Source organism: Electrona antarctica (genome assembly GCF_951216825.1).
Source record: "Electrona antarctica genome assembly, chromosome: 5".
Classification (NCBI taxonomy): domain Eukaryota; kingdom Metazoa; phylum Chordata; class Actinopteri; order Myctophiformes; family Myctophidae; genus Electrona; species Electrona antarctica.
The window spans coordinates 26,374,563-26,398,292 of NC_136810.1; the positions used below are offsets into that span (position 1 = coordinate 26,374,563).

The window sequence follows — 23,730 nt, forward strand, 5'->3', positions numbered from 1 at the left end:
ACTGACCCATAGGAACACACCCAGGGTGCCGGCCCGATTCCGGCGAGCCGTCCCGCGTCCGAAACGGTTGAGAGATGACAGAGTTACCGTGTGGGGGTCCCTCTACTGTACCCTCTACTGTACTGTACTACTGTCACTGTACTGTACTGGTACACCCAAAATCACCATATATACAGTTAATATGTGCGTGTGTGTTTGTGTGTGTGTTAGGTTGCGCACAGGTGGTGAAAAACAACCATGCTGTTTTCGTGCTCAGACGCACCCAGCCACCCAGCCACCCACCCACACACATAGCTCCTTAAAGGAGTGGTTGCACCACTCAAAAACAAAGATCTAGACAAACAAAACTAGACTAGACAACTCAGTCACACTGTCTGTCAATCACAAAAGGAAGGAGTCGAGGCTAAACATATATAGGTTATCATATAGATAACATAATGCAGGGAAGGGAAATACATGGCTTCAGTTCAGATAAGCTTTCAAATGCAGCCGATCTCAAACCATAGACCTGAGGCCCATTCTACATGCCTTCTAAATCAGTAGTTCTCAAACTTGTTGTGCCAAAGACCCCCCAATTTGGTGTTTGGCTGCAAACCCCTAATCTGAAACGGTTTGCCAGGGACCCCCCAGAAGAGAGGATTTATGTGATAAAAAAGAAGAAAAAAAATCTTTCATGATCTAAAATAACTGTGAGCTTGTATATATGCTATAATTTTTAATAGCCAACGCTAAAATCTAAAATGACACAGATGCTTTCCCGGTTTTAACGGGTAAATCGTGCTTCTTTTGAAGAATGTATGCCACAGGTGTTGATCAGTTTTCACCTCATTGGCATTGCCCTTTGATCCCAGAATGTGTCAGACATTGAGTAAGAGCTCTATTATATAAAGTTTGTGTTGTGATTTGATGACAGTGTATTGAGTCATTGTGGACAGAGAGACAGACAGCCTCATTACGCTAGTTTTGCAATCATGACGTGGATCATAAAAAACCCTGCCTGGCCTGCTATCCAGTTATGAAGATGGATTTGGCATTCACGCTTACGTTTTCCTTTTTTTGGTGCTTGTTAGACAGACTCTTGGAGCAGCCGGCAACTCCTCTAGACTAGGGGTTCTCAACGTTTTTGTCCGGGGACCCCCAGAAATGCTTTGGCAATGTCTCGGGACCCCACCCCCTCCCGAGCCCCAATATAAATTGACTGCTACAATAACCTTAATAATAGTGACAATACACCATAAATGAATACTGAAACCAGATATAAGCATTAGGGAAGGTGTATGCATGTACTATGTGTACTATATGTAAACTCTTCATTTCCACTTTCCAGCCATTCATTTCTTTTTTTGGAAAATTATTTGGGGACCCCCCCAAAATAATTTGGCGACCCCCCGAGGGGTCGCTACCCACGGGTTGAGAACCCCTGCTCTAGACCACAGCAACCCCATGCTCCGGGGGTTCTGAATCTGGGAGAGGATCTTCAGTCGCAGTGAAGTGATTACATTTACATTGTGTGGTATGCATAGCGCATCAAAATAGTAGGCATGTGATGGATCATGGAACACTGAAATACTAAGACATTTTCTGTATGTTGATGAGAACATGAGAGCTGGCGCCACAGAAATGTCCTTCACTTGTGCGCTATATGAGCAACTTATGACTCATATATCTTGTAACACATCTTACTTGTGCTGAGCCGTCAATGAACAGATGATGAATTGAAAGGGCATCTCTCTCTGCTCCTCAGCAACATCAGACAGGCCACACTGTTTCTCATTAAAATGTACCGGAGCAAATGGCCACTTGAAGCCTATTTTATTTTACTGCATGTGCAGACTAACGTTTCAACATTGCATCAGTCCTCTGATGAAGATGTAACACTAAAACGCGAACTAAAGAGGCTTCAGGTGCCCACATGCTCCTCAAAGCAGCCTAATATTTATAATTATTATTATTAATAAAAAACGTGCCTGTGCTAGTATGTGCCACTATAAGGCTGATATTTTGTTACCATACAAAAACTCGGCAGCCAAAAAAAGTCAGGGCCCAAAATGTCTGGTGGCATTCGGAACTTAAACGCCAAATGTGGCACTTGGCTGGCGGTGTTGAGTTTGGACCCTGCTGATCGTTGTAGGACATTTGTAGGATAATATAAGTAAAGGGTCGCACACAGCAAGGATGCATTTTCGTTTTGCATCCTTGCTGTTCTACTCCTGTATGGCCCTGGCTGGCTGAAACCGTGTCGCACAGGAACACACAACCCACGGCTTCGCAGGGATTGCTCCCTGAGCCGAGTCAATGCATGTAAGTAAAAATAACAATTACATCACAACACAGTGTGGGCTGGCCAGCGGCTTCCTAACAGAGAGCCAAGAGTGATTCATAGGAAGGAGTTTGAATCTGAGGGTCCAGGGCAGGCCTGATTCTTTTACAGCTGATTTATATCCCTGCCTCAGGCTCAATGTAGGGAAGTGTCGGGGAAGGACATAAATAATGTTTCTAGGCGTGAACTTCTTGCTCTGTATTACGGACCGATATACAGTTAGTAGCTGCAAGGAACTTAATAAGACCACACCTACACTGCAGCAATCCTTGTTGAGTTATTAATTCAACTCTGAAACTGAACTTTCAGAATTAATTTCCTTAGTACAGGCAGGAATCTGCCTGAGGTTTTGTACTTAAAACACGCCGCAGAGCAGTCTGTAAGATTTTAGGCCTAAACAAAAGTTCTACAAAATAGCTGTTTGAAAGCATTAATTAAAATTATTCTCCCTCCTCAAATGTCTTTTTGTTTTTGCAGTGTTAAATTAACCACATCAACCCTGGTGTGACTATTTTGGACAGGTCATCATTCTCCCTAGGTCGTCCTCAGACGAGCCTTCCATCGTCGCTTCCAGTCATCCCGGGTTCTCCATACAGTACATAATATGGCCAGCTCGTTGGTGCTTTGCGCTCCTCCATCTTTCTTGAGTACATCCACATATGTTAGTATGGGACCTCCTCATGACCGGTGCCCATGTGTTGGTTCCCACAGCACCAGTCTTTTGGCTGGCAGCTCCTGCTGTCTTTGGCAGTGTCCTGCAAGTCTCATTCTCCTGGCTGTGTGTACTCTTGCTGATGTTGAGCACTACACGTAACATTCTGGTGTAGCACCCGTGCCTTCTGTAGAGTTGGCTTCAGGGTCCAGCATCCACTGCCATATACAGTAGGAGAACAGATTCTACTGTCGCATAGAAGAAGCTGAGTTTGATTTGTCAGGGGAGGTTGGAGTTCCATACACTGGCCATGCCATTCAGGGCCCTCCATGTAAGTGCCTTCCTCTCTTTTAGATCTTGCTCTGTTGAGTTGACCCATGAGCCCAGGTACTTGAAGTCATTGACTTCCTTCAGCAGTGCCTCCTGTTGTTGTGAGAGGCGGATGTTCCGTTTGGATGTTATAGATGTTTATGGGGCGGCTGTAGCTCAGGAGGTAGAGCAGGTCGTCCAATGATCCATGGGTCGGCGGTTCGAATCCCGGCTCCTCCTGTCCACATGTCGAAGTGTCCTTGGTCAAGACACTGAACCCTACATTGCCTCCAATGAGTTGGTCGGTGTGAGCTTGCCACCATTGGTGTGTGAATGTGGGAAGTGAGGATGCTGGCGTTTTACTAGCAAATGCGAGTACCTGCTCACAACTGTCGAACCCTGCCTGCATGACAAAGTATATACATCAGGTTGGTCAACCCAGCTGGTTAAAACATGATTGCACTGTGCAAATAAACACCTTGATATCATAAAACTAAACACTTGAAACACGCTTCCTTGGCCTACAGGAAGTGTAGGCCTACAGTACGTGCAAAGTTTCACACTGACCGGTCCATGTTTTTTGTCTACCTCCCTTCGTTGTGATTTTTTTTCTGTCTCTTTCTGCCTTGATTCCTGTCACAGTCCAGTTTAGTATCACCTACCCCCCTTCCCTACATCCCAATCCTCCCCAGAACCCCTTCAGGCTTCCATAATGGACCATAATGGGACTCCTCATTCTTAATAAGGGGAAGAAGTAGATTGTAGTAGTAGTGTGTGTGTGTGTGTGTGTGTGTGTGTGTGTGTGTGTGTGTGTGTGTGTGTGTGTGTGTGTGTGTGTGTGTGTGTGTGTGTGTGTGTGTGTGTGTGTGTGTGTGTGTGTGTGTGTGTGTGTGTGTGTGTGTGTGTGTGTGTGTGTGTGTGTGTGTGTGTGTGTGTGTGTGTGTGTGTGTGTCCTGGTGAGTGGTTCGGACTCTAGCTTCCTAGGCTTCAAGAGGAAACCCAATGGAAAGCTGGACAGTCGCTCTCCTGGCTTTGGTGTGTGGTCGGTCTGGCCAGACCTAAATTAGTGGGTAGGGTCTAACTCTGAGGCGGTGGCTGCCTCAGAGAATGTTATATCTGACCCCAGCGACTATGACTGTGTGTGGAACGGAGCATCAACTTCCACTGACTAATGCCCGAGGTTGCCTCCTATGGGCACAACAACAAAGGCAGCGACAACATTGGACTGAGTTGAGATTACAAGGAAAGACTGCATGTCTTCCTGCTGCGGACCATTCTGTCTCTCACTCTGTTGTTCAAAAATGTTGCCATTGATGAGTGCTTTGTTGTTTTTACTTTGAAAGCGAGATTACAGGTTCTCTCCATCTGGTTTCCAGGCAATCATGCTCCTCACTGTATTCATCATGGCCATGAACAAATAGCTGAAACCATGTCCCACATCTTAAATGGTTGACATGTTTACAGGCATGACAGAATAGTGGATTTGATATTGAAAGACATCTCTTCCATTTTCAGGTCCTCCATCATGCTTTATAAGCACTCTACTGTGAAGCCGAGGATGTTTAACCTGTGTAATGATGATTCTGTGTTCTCTAACATTTCAGCTAACACCCCTGATGTCATTGTTGTAAATGTGCTGAAGTATCAGCAGCTAGTGCAGACCATCTCACAGCTAGGCTACAGATGTAAACCTTTAGTTTTGGTATCTTTGGCAGCCTATAGGCATGTGCATAAGTTGGTTGTGAGGGGCTTACAAATGGCCGGCCTTTCCAAAAGGAAAGCCAAGCAGTTAGCGAGGTATACTGCTCGGTTTCAGCCATTATAGGAAGCCGCTCAATTTGGATGAGGCGTTGTTTCCTTTATCCATGATTTATGTCTGCTGCCCTGTGTCCGACATGTCAGCTGTACTGTAGGTAACGATGCTTTGCCGTCCATGCACGTTGTAACTGGCTGCTCTCCTATTGTCAAACTGCACTGGCAGTGTTCATGACCTTTGTACAAGGTATTCCTGTACTTCTCATTATGTGGACATAAATAAACATTTCATGTGTGTGTGAGTGTGTGTGTGTGTGTGTGTGTGTGTGTGTGTGTGTGTGTGTCTTTGTGTGTGTGTGTGTGTGTGTGTGTGTGTGTGTGTGTGTGTGTGTGTGTCTTTGTGTGTGTGTGTGTCTGTGTGTGTGTGTGTGTGTGTGTGTGTGTGTCTTGTGTGTGTGTGTGTGTGTGTGTGTGTGTGTGTGTGTGTGTGTGTGTGTGTGTGTGTGTGTGTGTGTGTGTGTGTGTGTGTGTGTGTGTGTGTGTGTGTGTGTGTGTGTGTGTGTGTGTGTGTGTGTGTGTGTGTGTGTGTGTGCAGCAGATTTAGTCCACGTTGACGTGTGGGGTGGACGGAAAAGCCACCCCTCAAAAATAAAGTGTCTCTCTAATCAGATGAAGCCTCCTCCATTTGCCCAATTTCCATCTGCGCCCTCAATAGCTCCCACATGACTTTGATGTAATGGCTTAGTTGGAGGAGGCCGCGGCTGGCCATACGGTGCGCAAAAGACCTTCAAATCAAAGTCAAACACGAGGGGAGTCGAGCGGCTGTTTTCGCCAAGCAAACCTTTCTCCGTGTGCAAAGCGATTAGGCAGAGTGAGTCCTCCGTCAAGCTCCCCTGAGCTAATGGGCCCTAAACCAAGTGGATAAGTTGAGTTGATATTTACAAGGCAAAGTCGATGCCCGTGGCTTTGCAGAGTGCAGACGTTGTTTGTCTAACTAGGCCTGGCCGCCGCTGCGGCAGAACATGCTGCCGTCTTCATTATGTTCCGTCTGCGTCCCCAGGATAACAGGACAGTCAGGAGAGAGCATCCGGGATGCACAGAGGCGATGGGAGCAGCCGGCCACCGCTGCTCCTAATGGAGCAGAGGCGATGGGAGCAGCCGGCCACCGCTGCTCCTAATGGCAATGTATAGAGGCTCTAAGGAATGGATGGTGCCTGGTCTGAAGGCAATTAAAACGTTAAGTGCATTTCAATGCCTTGCAGACCAATTACTGTTCATCACACACGCTGTCCCCTGGGAGAACACATTGTCTGTGCTGTTAGGTTTTATTTCTACTGCCTGGAACGTAGAGAGAAATTGATAATAATTATACATGTAAAACAAAAATACAAGATCAATTAGCTCGGAAGTGTTGTGAGCTTGTAGATCAGCTATTTTTGCTATCTTCACCGCAAGATGAAGTGGAGCTGGCTTAGTGGCTAATGTCTATGGTGAGAATATCGGACGAAAAACTGCTCTTAGACAACCCGTTCAGGTGGCAGAGGTTCATGTGAAATGCACTGACACGTTTGTGGTATCGCCCTGCCTGTACACGAAACAAGCAGTCGTGCCAAAACAGACAAACACTCACACATAAACAAGTGTATGTTACAGTATGCTTGCTGAGGAGCTCATAATAGTGGAGGTAAAACTGTATAGATCTGTTGTCTTCCCAGCAGGGGACACAGTCAGTCCACTGGGGTTCTCATGCAAGCCCACCCCTCCTGGTGTCGCTAGGGTTGGGAACTGGAGGAACCAAAAGATCTGGTTCCAACATTGAGGAACCGGAATCGCTTCCATCACATTTCGAACCATTTCTGGAACCGCTTTATCACGCTGTCAGAGCTGGTACGTGGACTTCACATCTGCTATACTGTACAATTTACTATACTAGTGGTCACTGGTTGTCAAACCTTTTTTTTTATTTCAAGGACCACCATAACTCTTGAGAGTGTACGAATGGAACAAAAGCATATTTTGAGTTTTGGGTCCGCGGCCAATTACGTATAATTCTGGGGGTCCTTGACATGAAAAAGGTTGAGCACCACTAACATAGAAACAGGTTTTTCAGAAAAGGATATAAAAGCATTTTTTTTTCACACTGTTTATCGTTGGCCAGAAACGTTAATGTCGTGCGTGATGCGATGAAAACTCACAAATCAGATCCGAACATTGGATGGATGACCATAACCACGGACAACGCCGTATTTTTCAGAGAAAAGAGCCAAAGAAGATCGTACTTTTAATGGGATTCTGATTCACGCACACGTTTCCTGGTGCTGGGGGTGAGCAAGACGTTGCCTAGCAACCGGGCCAGTGTTAAAAGTAGATTTTCAGCCAAACCGCTTCATGACAAATCGTGAAAATGTTGCGCAAATCTTTGAATATATATTCTTTCCGAGCTAATGTTTTTAACTGAAATCTTTGCTTCTGGGAGGTCACTGGAACAACATATTTTCAGATGGGGGTCGGCGGCCAATTATATATCATTTTTGGGGTCCTTGATGTGAAATAGTTGAGAATCACTGACATAGAAACATGGGTTTTTCAGAGAAGTGTCAGGATTTAGAAGATTTTTTTTTAATTTCGCCGTCTATCAGGTCTAAATGGGTTAAAGGCTTCTATGTGCTTCTCGCGGCTGTTAGCCTGCTGGCCAGCAGTCAGCTCATGCATATGCAATGACGTGTAAATGGTGCAGTTAAAAGCAAAATGGGACTGTCAAACGCTGATAGAACCGTTTAAATAATAATAATTTGAATGTGGAAGACATTCATAAAAGTTTCAGATGGAAAGTAATCAAATGCAGCACAGGCCTATTCTTACAGCTGAAAATAACCAATCCTTCTACAACCGCATGGCACTGCATTTGGAGAGAGGGATTTCTCCTACCAATCCAACTATTCCCGTTTTGGAAATAACGTTTTGTTTTTGCTCGGGAATAGAGTACCTAAGTCCTGAAACACACCTGGATCATGGAGAATGGGAATATGAATGATTGATGCCATAGATTGGCCTTAACATACTTCGATAACAGGTCTTGAGCACTAAGTACTCTGATTGGCTAACCACTGGTAGTGAGCAATTGATCCAAATACAAACAGCCATGCCTCAAATCCTACTTTATGCCACCTGGCACCGGCTACAAGGTCACTATGTGCAGCACAACAAGAGGCCCTGCTTGAAGAAGCTGAACCTATAAAACTCCTCACTCAAGATTTAAAATACATTTGAATATAGTCAAACTTATGTGTGAATTGTTTTTTTTCTTCTTTTCTTCTTTTTTTTTTTACTGAACTGGATATTCAAACGTTCTGCTGGCAGCTCTCTCCTGCATGCCAACCCTTCATCCAAATTGCCACAGGCGCACTGTGTTTTTGGCACACTGCACTGAAGGCTCAATTCGATGCAGTCAATAATCATTCAAACTGACACCTTATTCGGTACAGTGGCGGAGTACTATCACGATTCACCCATGAAAGGACAAGAGCGCGGCCACTATGTATACCCAACACTTACAGTGTGTGGAGGTAGTATATCGCCCCGTCAGGCAGAAACCTCCCATCTCCATAGTTCAACTTGTATGCTATGCCCTAGGCTATACTTTGTCGCCCCACAAAAGCAGTGAAAACAACTGATCTACAAGCTCACAAAGTGTTGCGATGCGACACGTTGTGAGCTTTTACATCGGCTCTTTTCACTGTTCCTGAGAAATGTCTTTCCTTTTCCTTAAAAGTAATTTTGAACTTACAAGGTTTCCACCTGACAGCGACGATGTCGAGGCGTGCAGCCATCTGAATCACTCGCAGCATCTCTGGACTTGCAGGAGGCGGGTCCAGACTGTCTGCCAATCATCACACTGGTGTTGCAATGATGAAGAGTAAAATCTGCAATGCATAATTCTGCACTGCGAACACTGCAATACACAATTTGTTACACGCACCTTGTTAACGCGCACACAAGCACAACGCTGTTGCTGCTTACACCATGACACCTGAACTTCCCTGTGCCGATCTATAACGATTTATCTTCTGACTAGATGGTGAAACAGTAAAATCGACTGTCTTGCTCAAGCCTATAAATATGAGGAGATTGCCTTGCCTGTCTTCACATTAGAACCCACAAGAGCCAGGTGTGTGTGTGTGTGTGTGTGTGTGTGTGTGTGTGTGTGTGTGTGTGTGTGTGTGTGTGTGTGCGTGTGCGTGTGCGTGTGCGTGTGCGTGTGCGTGTGCGTGTGCGTGTGCGTGTGCGTGCGTGTGCGTGTGTGCGTGCGTGCGTGCGTGTCCACTAACATTCTCCGAGCAGACTAGTTGTCCAATTATCGGCTTCAAACTTGACGCAAAAATTGGTCAATGAGTCTGGCGCTTGAACTGCCTACAAAAACTAAATAACAAAGTAATAAGTTATAATTTTGTTAATGATAATTGAATAGCAGAAAACAAAAGCAAGCCTGCATGTATAAATGACCAGTTGCACTCAAAGTTGAAGGAGACAGTTGGGATGTAGGCCCAGCACAGTGTATCATGGGGAATCATGTATCATATCTTTCACCTACAGTAAGAAGTGGCCAAACACCTGAAAAGTTCTTTCTTGTCTTATCTGCTAGCTTATAGATGACATTGTAATCATACAAGGACTTGGTTAGGTTACTGGTGGACCTATTGTGTGCGCAAAGTTTGGCATCGACCGGGTTAACGGTGCCAGAGATTAGCTGTTAACGGACGGACGGACGGAGACGGACACACGGAAGGACGGAGTGCAAAACATACTCTCTCCCCATGCCTTCGGCCTGGAGACAATCAGGACTGAAGTAGCATACTGTATACTTGACTAAAGTTTGTAAACCACATCACAGTATCTCCTTCCTCCACGTCTACACATTAGGCCACATCATACTTGGGCCTATATTCTCGCCACAGAAAACCACACCCTACCTATAGGAAAATAACTAGTAGGTGTAATGGTTCCATTCCGTCCTCTCCTCTCTCTTCATGCCTCAGTGTCTTAAATTACCCCTCTTCCTTCTCATTCTTTTTTCATCCCTCTGCCCTTTCTCATTTTCTCTTCCACCTCCCCCACCTCCCCCCTCTTCACTCCCCTTCTCCTTTCTGCATCTCAGCCTGGGGCGCCGCTGGCTCAGGGATTCTCTCTCAGACTCGGTTCACGTCGTATATTTAGTTTAGATGGACTCTGGTGTTGTGACCGCCGCTCCCCACTAAACACTCTGGTGTTGTGACCGCCGCTCCCCACTACACACTCTGGTGTTGTGACCGCCGCTCCCCACTAAACACTCTGGTGTTGTGACCGCCGCTCCCCACTAAACACTCTGGTGTTGTGACCGCCGCTCCCCACTAAACACTCTGGTGTTGTGACCGCCGCTCCCCACTACACACTCTAGTGTTGTGACCGCCGCTCCCCACTAAACACTCTGGTGTTGTGACCGCCGCTCCCCACTAAACACTCTGGTGTTGTGACCGCCGCTCCCCACTACACACTCTGGTGTTGTGACCGCCGCTCCCCACTAAACACTCTGTTGTTGTGACCGCCGCTCCCCACTAAACACTCTGGTGTTGTGACCACCACTCCCCACTAAACACTCTGGTGTTGTGACCGCCGCTCCCCACTACACACTCTGGTGTTGTGACCGCCGCTCCCCACTAAACACTCTGGTGTTGTGACCGCCGCTCCCCACTAAACACTCTGGTGTTGTGACCGCCGCTCCCCACTAAACACTCTGGTGTTGTGACCGCCACTCCCCACTAAACACTCTGGTGTTGTGACCGCCACTCCCCACTAAACACTCTGGTGTTGTGACCGCCACTCCCCACTAAACACTCTGTTGTTGTGACCGCCACTCCCCACTACACACTCTGGTGTTGTGACCGCCGCTCCCCACTAAACACTCTGGTGTTGTGACCGCCACTCCCCACTAAACACTCTGGTGTTGTGACGGCCGCTCCCCACTAAACACTCTGGTGTTGTGACCGCCACTCCCCACTAAACACTCTGGTGTTGTGACCGCCGCTCCCCACTACACACTCTGGTGTTGTGTCCGGCGCTCCCCACTAAACACTCTGGTGTGACCGCCGCTCCCCACTACACATTCTGTTGTGACCGCCGCTCCCCCCCCCACTACAAACTGGTGTTGTAACCGCCGCTCCCCCCCCACTACAAACTGGTGTTGTAACCGCCGCTCCCCCCCCACTACACACTGGTGTTGTAACCGCCGCTCCCCCCCCACTACACACTCTGGTGTTGTGACCGCCGCACCGCTCCCCCACTACACACTCTGGTGTTGTGACCGCCGCACCGCTCCCCCACTACACACTCTGGTGTTGTGACCGCCGCTCCCCACTAAACACTCTGGTGTTGTGACCGCCGCTCCCCACTAAACACTTTGGTGTTGTGACCGCCTCTCCCCACTAAACACTCTGGTGTGACCGCCGCTCCCCCCCCACTACACACTGGTGTTGTAACCGCCGCTCCCCCCCCTCTACACACTCTGGTGTTGTGACCGGCGCTCCCCACTAAACACTCTGGTGTGACCGCCGCTCCCCACTACACACTGGTGTTGTAACCGCCGCTCCCCCCCCTCTACACACTCTGGTGTTGTGACCGGCGCTCCCCACTACACATTCTGTTGTGACCGCCGCTCCCCACTAAACACTCTGGTGTGACCGCCGCTCCCCACTACACATTCTGTTGTGACCGCCGCTCCCCCCCCCACTACACACTCTGGTGTTGTAACCGCCGCTCCCCCCCCACTACAAACTGGTGTTGTAACCGCCGCTCCCCCCCCACTACACACTGGTGTTGTAACCGCCGCTCACCCCCCACTACACACTGGTGTTGTAACCGCCGCTCCCCCCCCACTACACACTGGTGTTGTAACCGCCGCTCCCCCCCCACTACACACTCTGGTGTTGTGACCGCCGCTCCCCCCCCACTACACACTCTGGTGTTGTGACCGCCGCACCGCTCCCCCACTACACACTCTGGTGTTGTGACCGCCGCACCGCTCCCCCACTACACACTCTGGTGTTGTGACCGCCGCACCGCTCCCCCACTACACACTCTGGTGTTGTGACCGCCGCTCCCCCACTACACACTCTGGTGTTGTGACCGCCGCTCCCCCCCCACTACACACTCTGGTGTTGTGACCGCCGCACCGCTCCCCCACTACACACTCTGGTGTTGTGACCGCCGCACCGCTCCCCCACTACACACTCTGGTGTTGTGACCGCCGCACCGCTCCCCCACTACACACTCTGGTGTTGTGACCGCCGCACCGCTCCCCCACTACACACTCTGGTGTTGTGACCGCCGCTCCCCCACTACACACTCTGTTGTTGTGACCACCGCTCCCCCCCCCACTACACACTCTGTTGTTGTGACCGCCGCTCCCCCCCACTACACTCTGTTGTTGTGACCACCGCTCCCCCCCCCACTACACACTCTGTTGTTGTGACCGCCGCTCCCCCCCACTACACTCTGGTGTTGTGACCGCCGCTCCCCCCCCACTACACACTCTGTTGTTGTGACCGCCGCCCCCACAGCACACATTCTGGCCCTGTCTGTAGCCCACAACGTCTCAATGATGTTGTTTTGTTTTTATGTTGTTGGATTTCAGTGTAATATGTATGGATTTGTGGTCTGGCTGGTCCCTGCAGGGTCCCTGGGTCTCTGGCTGGGTCCCTGGCTGGGTCCCTGGCTGGGTCCCTGGCTGGGTCCCTGGCTGGGTCCCTGGGTCCCTGGCTGGGTCCCTGTGGGTCCCTGGCTGGGTCCCTGGCTGGGTCCCTGGCTGGGTCCCTGGGTCCCTGGCTGGGTCCCGGGCTGGGTCCCTGGGTCCCTGGCTGGATCCCTTGTTTTCACAACCAATTGTCACTGTTGCGCAGCCTAACACGCACAGTCGCACACACACACACACACACACACACACACACACACACACACACACACACACACACTCACTCACACTCACACTCACACTCACACTGCATGCAGCATCTCAGGGGCATACCTGTAGGGTCTAAGTTCACCCTCCAGTGTTGACAATATTGCATTTGAAAGTGTGTTATTTAATGGTGTCGGCTCGACTGTAATAAGTTCCAGTAATCACAACTCGGCATGTCTGGGTTTCACCAGAGGGAAAAGTCATCTGCGCTGTAACGCTAGTCTGTGGTTGGTCCACGGTTTGTCTAAAGGAGGTCCGTTATTGGTCAATTCGTTATGTCTATCATGCCTCCCCCTGGCCCCCTTGCCCATAGTGCCCCAGACATTAGATATCCATCTATCTAATCATCTGGCTAGTAACTGAGACACCATGTTTCTATAGTGAGAGCGCATGTCTGTGATACTGTACTGTATATGGCTTATCACACTTGGCCAGCTGTTCACAATGCATTGTTCTGTGGCACGTACAGGATTAAACAGGCTTCAGAGAAAGGGGAGAACATTTAACTGTTGCAACCGAAATCAATACACAGGAGGCAATAGCACTTACAATGCAGTTAACGTATACGCTGCTATGAGAAGGAGAGACAAAATGCTTCAATTAGCAGTGAGCAGCAGCTTCCAGTTACAGTATGCAAACGCCTGACTTGTCTGCAGGAGTCACCCGACTAAATAAACCCTTGAGTCTGGCTTCATGGCTTTCCCTATACCAACTAGGGTGTGTGTTTGTTTAATGTATGAGAACAGTAGTGATCTAGTGTGTGTGTGTGTGTGTGTGTGTGTGTGTGTGTGTGTGTGTGTGTGTGTGTGTGTGTGTGTGTGTGTGTGTGTGTGTGTGTGTGTGTGTGTGTGTGTGTGTGTGTGTGTGTGTGTGTGTGTGTGTGTGTGTGTGTGTGTGTGTGTGTGTGTGTGTGTGTGTGTGTGTGTGTGTGTGTGTGTGTGTGTGGTTAGGCTGTAACTGCCACTGTAGCCGTGTTGACTCAGTAAACACTATGCACTCTGAATAGAACCCTGTTTTCCTTTTCTCGCATGAAATAGTTCCCAAAAAAGGAGTACTTCTTCTATCGCTGTTCGCTGCTGCCGAAAGGCCCCGGCTAATGGCCTTTTCAGGGCTTCAATTATGCTCTAATTCTGTCGGACTTCACTGGCATGATAGACGGATTAAGTAGGTCTCTGGTCGCTGCAGCTTCTTCTATAAAAGCCTGTAGTATGTTAACCGTCGACTGACAATGATTGACTTGACAGTGTTGTTTACATGCACTTTCACGAGGCAAACTGGGCTGTGTGCTTGCTTGCTTGGCCCAGGGTGATGGTAGTGCGCTCCAAGACGAGACGCCCAGGGACTGGGTGGGTGGGACCCCTCTCTCTCTCTCTCTCTCTCTCTCTCTCTCTCTCTCTCTCTCTCTCTCTCCCTCTCTCTCTCTCTCCCTCCGCGGCCACTGGCAGTGGTGTGACCAGGAGGGAGGGATGGAAGGAAGAGGGAGGTATAGTAGGAAGGGCATGTGTTTTCCAGTGTGTGTGTGTGAGAAGTCAGAATGAAGCCTTATTCTCTGTTTGTACCTCTCTCCGTCCGCAGGTGAGACGAGCTGCTTCCCAGCCGAGGCCTTCTGGATGCGGTTTCCCCCTGCACGGTCCAGGTGAAAGGTAAGCCAATCGAACCCTCCTCACCTGTGTGTCAGGTCGACACGACCTGACCCAGCACTCTGATGCACTCAATAATTCACACGGCCTGGTCAATTACAGGCTCATTGCCATCTACTGAAGTTAGTTAATCACATGGTTTGCATAATGTCGTTCACTCGATGCTTCTAATAGTGTCTCCATGCGGAAAGCCCAGTTTAATGGCCATGTGTCACTGTTTGATTTGTGGGTCAGGGTTCTGTCTGGGGTGTCAGTCTACTTTCAAAGCAATATCCAATATAGCACCGATGGTGCTTTTGGCACCCTGGCTCCCTGAAAGGGTTGACTTGATTTTGGAGCAGGATGGCATATAAATAGGATATTTCCCCATAGGGCTACAGTACACTTACTTCTTCTATGTGTGCCAGTATCTTTTCCTTTTTTTTGCTCTTGACTCCTTGCAGCTATTTGTACCACTGAATTCTCTCAGGAGGGACAGTCAAATCTCACGTTTACTCTTCCCACGATGGCCAGCGCTTCACTTGAGTGTGTCCGATGCGTTGATAGTGGTGGTGGGCGGACGGGCAGACAGCCGACGTTTGGAATTGCACTCGGTCAAAGCTTCTGGATGCTGAACAGCCTCGAACAGGCGCGATCATGAGAAAGAGCGCAAACCTACACAGAGCTTCTTTATGCAGCGGTCCTCAAAGAGGCACTTACTGTAGCCTGGAGGAGTGTTTGTCACCTTTGATGTAACACTGTGGTAGAGAGTCTACTAGAGAGGTGGTTCTCAAAGTGGGGTACCCTCCAGGGCGGGGGTCTTTGAAGGGGTTTCAGGGGGTGCCCAGAAAAATGAGGAACAACTTTAACCCTATTTTATACTTGATTTTTCAAGATTTTTCAAAATGTTTCGAAAATTCTCTTATGGGGGCCCTATACATTTTCAGAATAGTGCTCTGCAGCCAAATACATATCAAATTAGGGAGTCCAAATACATACAGATCTGTTTTCTTTTATTCATGTATTGACTTATTCATTTGACAGCAGTGGAGTTCTGTCTCTAGGACAGGCCAGTGTTCCAGGGTCTTCATGTGCATTGATTTGTTGGGTAAACAAACAGCAACGGCAGAAGGCCAGCTGTTCAGCACACAATGTGCTCTGAGTCGACTTGGGCTCTGACCATAGAAACCAGGTGTCTCTGTTTAGCGGGGACTGTGCATGCTTACTGGACGGATATCCCACTCTTGTGTGTTGTTGTGCAATATTATTTATATGGACTGGTGCTAAAACAGGTCTCTCCCATAGCAGGTTTTTTTCTTTCATTCATTGCTGCTGGTTCCCTATAGGCAGTAGTTCACAAACTTTTTGTGCCAACTAAGGACCCCAACTTGATATTTATATTTGGCGGCGGACCCCCCCATCTGAAAATATTTTGTACCAGGGGACCCCCAGAAGAGAAGATGTGTGTTTAAATGAATTCAAAATGATTCCGAAAACACGTGTTGCCATAATTGTATTGTTTTGAATTGTTATTGTGTTTGATGAATACAAACGATTGATAACGAAAAAAGAAGTGACGCACTGCGATATTGTACACAGTATATCTGCTATTTTTGAATAGCCAAAGTATAACATTTGTATAAAGTAGATAGTGGATAAAATGATTGTGATGCTATATTAACACATTTAGCTGGGGACCCCCTGTAACCTCGCCAATGCCCCTGGGGGTCCCCAGATCTCACTTTGAGAGCCAATGCCCTGGGGTATAGTAGGGTGGCAACAGGTATGCCCTGGGGTATAGTACGGCGGTAACAGGCTGTGGTTTTGGTCGGTAGGGAGAGAAAAGCAGCACTTGGCCTCATATATCAGTCAGGAAGTGTTTACATTCGGCCTCTCCCGCCTGCCGTGTTTGTCTTGGCACGTTAAGCAGCGCCAACAGTTTATGAGATTGAACAGAAAATGACACATTAACCAGGGTAACAGTAACAGCCCTCGCCGCTCACTCTCACACAAACACACAATCTTGAAGTTGTACATTTGTGAGAATTTTTTGCCTGTTTACGATTGACTACGTTAATTTCCCCATACTTTAAACGGTGCCCTCAAAGGAGTCGTTCACCCCCCAAAGATATTGGTATTTTCTATCAATAACACACCCCATGCAGCCTTGAATTCATGGATTTTTTTGGTCTCATTCCTGAGCCAATAATTTTGCTGACCGGGTCGTCGGTCAGTAGGAGACTCTCATGTTGTGTGTACTTATAGAAAGATAGAAAATAAGTCCTGTTGTGGGTGAACTTGTCCTTTAACCCGTACAATAGAATAAATGATATGAAAATGAAAGATTGTTCCCACATCTTTCGCTCCTTTACGAGTATGTTCAGTCCTCACAAGGATACACGTACGCGGAACACACAGAGCTTCTCTGATTTACTACGGCATTTAATGCTTTTTTTTTATGGCAAAGCTAAGATAAGACGTATAGATAATTCCCTTCATGGTTTATTATAATGATAAGGGCCCTATACCGCTCAGCCCTTGGGTTCCATTAACCCATTAACAACGTGAAAACATTGTGTCGTTTTATACTTATAATTCAAAAATGTTCTATTCTATTTTTGAAAAGAACATTTTTTTTGCAAATAGTTCAATATATGTATTTTTAAAACTTCTGGGGGTTCCTGGAACAAAATATTTTAAGATATATGATATGATATGATATGATATGATATAGTACTTTATTGTCAGTTCACACTGAAATTTGTCTTGCGACCCAGCAGCCAAGTATGCAGAACACATATACACACATTTGACATAACACAAAGAACAAGACAATTTACATACATAAAGACATGAAGACAAGAGCAATATCCACCGCCTAGATTATCCTGTGGCTGGCTACTACAACTCCTGATTAAGCCTCAAGGTCGACTGGTGGACAAAGGACCTCTTTAGTCTGACCTTATTGTATGCTGGTACACCATAATCTCCTTCCTGAAGGTAGCAACCTATATTCTCCATACAACACATAGTATTAGAGGTGATATTCCTTGCTAACCTTAGGATGCTGTTATCATACGTGATACGTGAAGATGAGAGGACGTGATACAAATACATATATAAGTTTGGGGGTCCTTGACATGGAAAAAAGTTTTGAGCACCACTGATAGAGCAACATATTTTTTTCAGAAAACCGTTAGGATTTAGATTGTAGATCGTTTGTAGAATCGGCTTCAGGCCTTAATGGCTTAATACGTTCATTACGGTGTGTCCATGTAGGCCTGCTCTCCCACGTAAACACACACATACGGTCTGAACAACAGATAGAATATGGCTTCAGTTTGATGTACAATCTGTCATAACAAGACTCGGCCACCCAATAATTATGGAGTTCTCTGCGGAACTTGTGACCTGAAAAATGGAAAGTTGTGCAGTTCTTTAGCCCTTCCTTGACTTATAAAAGTCCCTCTCCCTGACGGTCATGACAGCTTCGGCGTCCTCTTCGTGACTGATTTTTCCTTCTTTCTTTTTTGTCCTTTGTACTTGTGTGCGTTGCATTGAACCTGTCTTTGATGAACCTCTTCCCTTTCTCTCTCTGTCGAGGTCAGGTTCCTACTTGCAAGGTAATTGTTGTTCTTATCTCTCGGCACACACGCGCACACACACGCGCGCAGCCTCGCGCGCACGCACGCACGCACGCACGCACACACACACACACACACACACACACACACACACACACACACACACACACACACACACACACACACACACACACACACACACACACACACACACACACACACACACACACACACACACACACGTCGAGTCTCACTCAGTCCTGCTGCTGCTGTGGGAACTTGGAGAGAGACAGAGTCATGTGGGCCACGGCTTGGCTGAAGAGTCATTAGTCACTGATTAACGGCTAATTGTAAACCACCGTTTCAATATTACAGAATGACGCAAGATAATAAAACAAGTTAGTGTCCAGGGTCAAGGATGAAGGCTGTATTTTAACCCAATCAGACCTGAAGCAGATTCCAAATATGTCGTTTCTAAAACGGTTAGTCGCAATACTTGATTCTGATTGGCTGGCTTGTGATTAGATAGGCCGACCATACGTCCTCTTTTCCCCAGACATGTCCTCTTTTGGGGGGCTGTCCGTTTTTTTAATTAAATAAATTCCTTCAAATGTCCAGGGTTTTGCACGTATCTTTACGGGGAACGCTGACACAGACCATTAAAGCATGTACTGTATATACAATGCACTTTCATGGTTCCTTTGGAAAAGCACTCTGAGAGGCGGACTATGTGTATTATTCATAACTCAACGCTGCCCTAGCAGCATGTGCTCTCTCCTCGTCCTCGCGATGCGCAGATAAAAGGCTCGCTGTTGCTGCACTGCGCTGCACTGAACTGAGCTCTCCTCTACCGTGAATGAATTCAACAAAAACACTGACAAAACACTATACCATTTAACCATTGAAATGCAGAAAAAGTAGGCTACCGTTTTTGTTTTGTCGTGCCCAATGAGAAGCAGATTGTATTGTCTGCAGGAACTTGTGTCTGTCTCAAATAAAAGTTCTGACAGCACGTCCATGAGTTGAGTTGAGATGATGGAATGGTGATGGATGATGATGGTCATGGAAGGGGATCCTTCTGAAAGCAAGATAATCAACTTCAATATCTAAACAAATCGGTCAAAATAACCTCTCAGTCATGCTAGTGTTAAGAGAAGGAGTCCCCCCCCCCTCCCCCCAATAGAGGGTATGCGCATGCATAAAGTGAATGGCAGATCAAGTGGCAAAGTGAGTGACAAAGTGAATTTAATGTTGTTTAAAGTAATTTAATGCAATCAAATAGGACTTTTCTGTTTGGATGTATGGGCTGTCAAGGCCAGCAAGTAGTTTTTTGCCACTCAGTGGGCATTCCTGCATAACTTCCTGGTATGATGATGATGTCACATGCATACCCTCTATACACACACACTTGCATGTCGGGAGCGACGTAGTACAAAGTGTGGTCTAGGATCAGTCAGGTGCAGTGCAGTCCAAGGCAAACTCCATGAGTTGGTGGGGGACAGACCCATATGAGTTGGTGGGGGACATTCGCCAAAATAGCAGTTCTTGACTACAAGCTTGTAATGTCTATTTTTAGGCGAAGACATTTGGTGCAGAGTACTGAAACAAGCGGTCCAAGTCCAGTCGTAACTCTGATAAGAGTTAGAGCATAATATGACAATTTGCCAAGGAAGAATGCAATGCATTGGGTTGGGCTAGTGTAGTGATACGCAGGTAGCGGGGATCGACCCCCAGTCTCCCACTCGCCAGACCGACACACAATCTGAGCCCGATTGGCAGGGCTGTTGTGGGCCGGGTCTTGGCTGGGGGGCTACATTAGGCTACGTGTAACATCATGGTTTTCCAAATGGATTCAATTTGATGTCCTTCCAGAGAGTGTAGAGTATTCTTAACACCCTGAGCGCACAGGACGAAGTTCTCCGCCTTTTCAAAACGCCCAGTGCTCAAGACGGAGGTTGATCAAAAAGACGGAGATGATTGATATCAAAACCGATCGCATCGCTCCACAGGCTGGGAGTGTCTGTTGCACAACACTCAATGTTGTTTTCCGGTGGGACGTCATCGAAAATGACCCCCCCCCATTTTAGCCGACGAGACGGAAAATCTTAAAACGTGAATAACTCTTGATCTAAATCATTCCGTCCAATTCTAAGAAAAGATCATGTGTTAGACGGCCCACCGCGGTCCCGTCGAATTAATAATACCTCCCGTTGTTGTCGATCGCCTCAAGAGTGTTTTGGCTACATCAAGCTACTTCAGCAACATCCGGGATAACATCCGGTCCGTCGCTAAATGTGCTCCGCTGCTATAAATCGCTGGGCGCTATGATTTAATGGATTAAATAACCCCGGGTGTTCGGGGTGTTAATATCTAGCTTTTCCTTGAACAGCACTCCTCTCAGTTGATTCTTTGAGGTGGCACCGTGGCAGTAAAAGTAATTTGGCCTGGTTCATTGGTTTTAATTTCCTTCAAAAGGTCTTTGACATAAACCTCCAACATTCACAAGTTGGGTCAAGGATGTTCTATCCTTTATACCGTTGGAGAAGCTCAGATACAACAGGTACAAATCTCGCCAGAAATTTGTAAAGGCTTGGTCCCCTTTCATTGAATTCACCCTTTCACTATCTTTTGATGCTGTATCCTAGCTGTTATAAGTGTTTTCCTACATGTCATTTTTCTGTTTCCCTTCATTTTTACTTGTCATGTTTTATGCTGATAATTGGATGTGTGATAACCTATTTTCCTTATTGTACTACTGTCTGGTTAGAGTCTGGTTGGTTCACTGTGTATCCCCTTAATCTAGTAAAAGGCAATTTTTATTGTATTTATTTTATTATTTATTATTTTATTCATTTATTATTTATATCCTTTATTACCCTTTTTTATTATCGTGGTTTATGGTTTTATTATTGTTGCTTTTGTTGTTGTTGTTGTTGTTGTTGTCTTATTTTGTGATGGAACCGGGGAGGGTGGGGTATATGTGGGGTTGTTTGTCTACCAAAATTGAAGAAAATAAAAGGTCTTTGACCTCCTGCGCCTCTTGCTGTCCTGCACCCGGCTGATGGTGTACTGTGACCCCTGCTTGACTCCAGCGTCTTTTTCATCATAGAATGTAAATATGAAGTCGTAAGCCACAATACAAGCCTTATTATCATCAAGTTCCTTTAATACACTTTTGAAAGGTTTGTGCCGGCATGGCTTGATTGATTGTGACACTCATTTCCCTCTTTGAAGAGCAGGAGAGTCTGAGAGGCGGCATCCTCGTGGCGGTACACCCAGTATTGTGGGAGCTGGCTTTGCCATATTCTCTCATAGCTCCAAGTAGGTGTTTAATAAAAACGTTTTCTGAAAAACCCATGTTGCTGTATATCGTTGCTGGCAGAAACTTCTTAAATCCGTATTATTATTAGGATACTACAGCATCACTCAAAAGCATCAAAAGTAGCAGATCTGCACGCTGCTACTTTTGGTGTTTTTTAATTTGAATCCTGAAAAGTAACAGTTTTGACATATGAGGTTTCCACCCGACAGACGATATAATAACTATATACAATCTCAAATGACAGAGATTCTTTCCCGGATTGAACAGGTTAACTGGTATTTCTCCACAGTATCAGAAGGTAGATTATGTCCTGGTGATTTGCTCATTAAAATGACACCAATCATATTGGGAGAACTATTTGAAACGCCGGTCGTGTGCAGCTTCAAAATGCATTTAATTTGGCTCTGACCTTGGAATATTGAAGCCGGTAGAAATACAATTTCCTGTCGAACGTCAGGTAGAATAAATCACAGTTGGGGTACGAACTTGGCCAGCATGCTTTAATTGTTACTAGTGCTAAAGCTTTTTTTTTTGCATAAAGTGTCAACGTACAGCTTCATTAAAGGACCACTTCACCACTTTTTAACTTCACTTTTTATCTTCATATAATACTAATACAAGATAAAATGCCACCATTTCTTTATACTCAGTCTGTGTCTCATATAAACTGCAGGCTTTCTAGTCCTGCAAAGTTGCAATGCGAAAATGGAAGCCATCGTTCTCACCATAATACAAATCTAAACATTTTTGTAAAAAAATCTTGTTTAAAAGAAAATCTGTCTAACGATAATGTCACTGGTGGACGGGTTTCTGAACTGCCCACAGCCCTCCTATGAGACACAGACTGAGTAGAAAAAAATGGTGCCATTTTATCATGATTATTAGAGAGGACCTATTATATGAAGATAGATTGAAAAGTGGTGAAGTGGTCCTTTAACAGAATGAAGTAGAGTACCGTTGCGTTGAGTACCCTTTTGATCATAAAATGCAAAGCGTCGTTTAATGAGCACAATTCCGTCTGCAGACTCATGTCTATTCATATACTTTAGTCGTGCTTTGTGTTTGATCTCACAGCCTGTTCCTCTTCACCAATGACAGGAAGAAACCAATCAGGGCCTTATTGTCTTCTTTTCTGAAGCACAGTAATGAAGACACAATTAGACCTGAGGCCCATTCTACAAAATGTCTTCTAAATCCTGACAGTTTTCTTGAAAAACCCATGTTTCTATATCAGTGGTTCTCAAATTATTTCATATCAAGGACCCCAGAAATGATCTGAAATTGGCCACTGACCCTCATCTGAAAATATGTTTTTCCAGGGACCCCCCCCAGAAGCAAAGATTTGAGTTAAAAACGTTCGCTCTGAAAGAATATATATTCAAAGATTTGCGGCACATTTTAACAATAAAAAAAATAGCAGAGCTACAAGCTCGCTATGAGCTTGTAGATCTGCTATTTTTCAACAGCTAGTATAACATAATCCTTAAAACACCAAAAGGGGTTCCCGTCCTGAATGGGATAAAAATAAATCACACTTTGTCTGCCATGGTGAGCTGTGATATTTTTTGTCTTCATTATTGTGCGTCAGCAGGAAGCAGCATATAGGGCAACACATTGTACCTTGGACCTTTCGCTGTTAATGATGTTCTTAAGGATGATCTCCAGCTCAACAGCTTTTATGTCTCTGCTTCTGTATTTTAGACAGCTCCCACACTCTCTTTTAACATTGTCTGCTGTTGACGTATACATATATTTTAATAGCCATCTGTTGTCTCCGATTGACGTATATGTTTTATATCGCTTTATATGGATCTGAAACGGCACCGCTAAAAAACAACTTTTTGCCCTGAGCCAGTTGCTAGGCAACGAGCTTGCTCACCCCCGCACGCACGGAACGTGCTCACGCATGCGTAGACTACTGTTATAATTAGGATCTTCTGCATGCGTAGACTACTGTTATAATTAGGATCTTCTGCATGCGTAGACTACTGTTATAATTAGGATCTTCTGCATGCGTATACTACTGTTATAATTAGGATCTTCTGCATGCGTAGACTACTGTTATAATTAGGATCTTCTGCATGCGTAGACTACTGTTATAATTAGGATCTTATCTGGCTCTTTTCTCGAAAACTACATCGCTGTCCGCTGATCAGACATCCGAGGTTCGGATCTGATT

General features: G+C 46.3%; 1 protein-coding gene across 1 annotated transcript in view; it reads left to right on the top strand.

Annotated features, from left to right (window-relative positions):
- The window catches only part of osbpl5 (oxysterol binding protein-like 5), a 158,577-nt gene that overhangs the window by 27,597 nt on the left and 107,250 nt on the right, over positions 1-23,730 (top strand). The window contains exon 2 of the mRNA XM_079500442.1: positions 14,602-14,669. The gene's annotated coding sequence lies outside the window, so the exon portion shown is untranslated. The remainder of the gene's footprint in view (positions 1-14,601; positions 14,670-23,730) is intronic.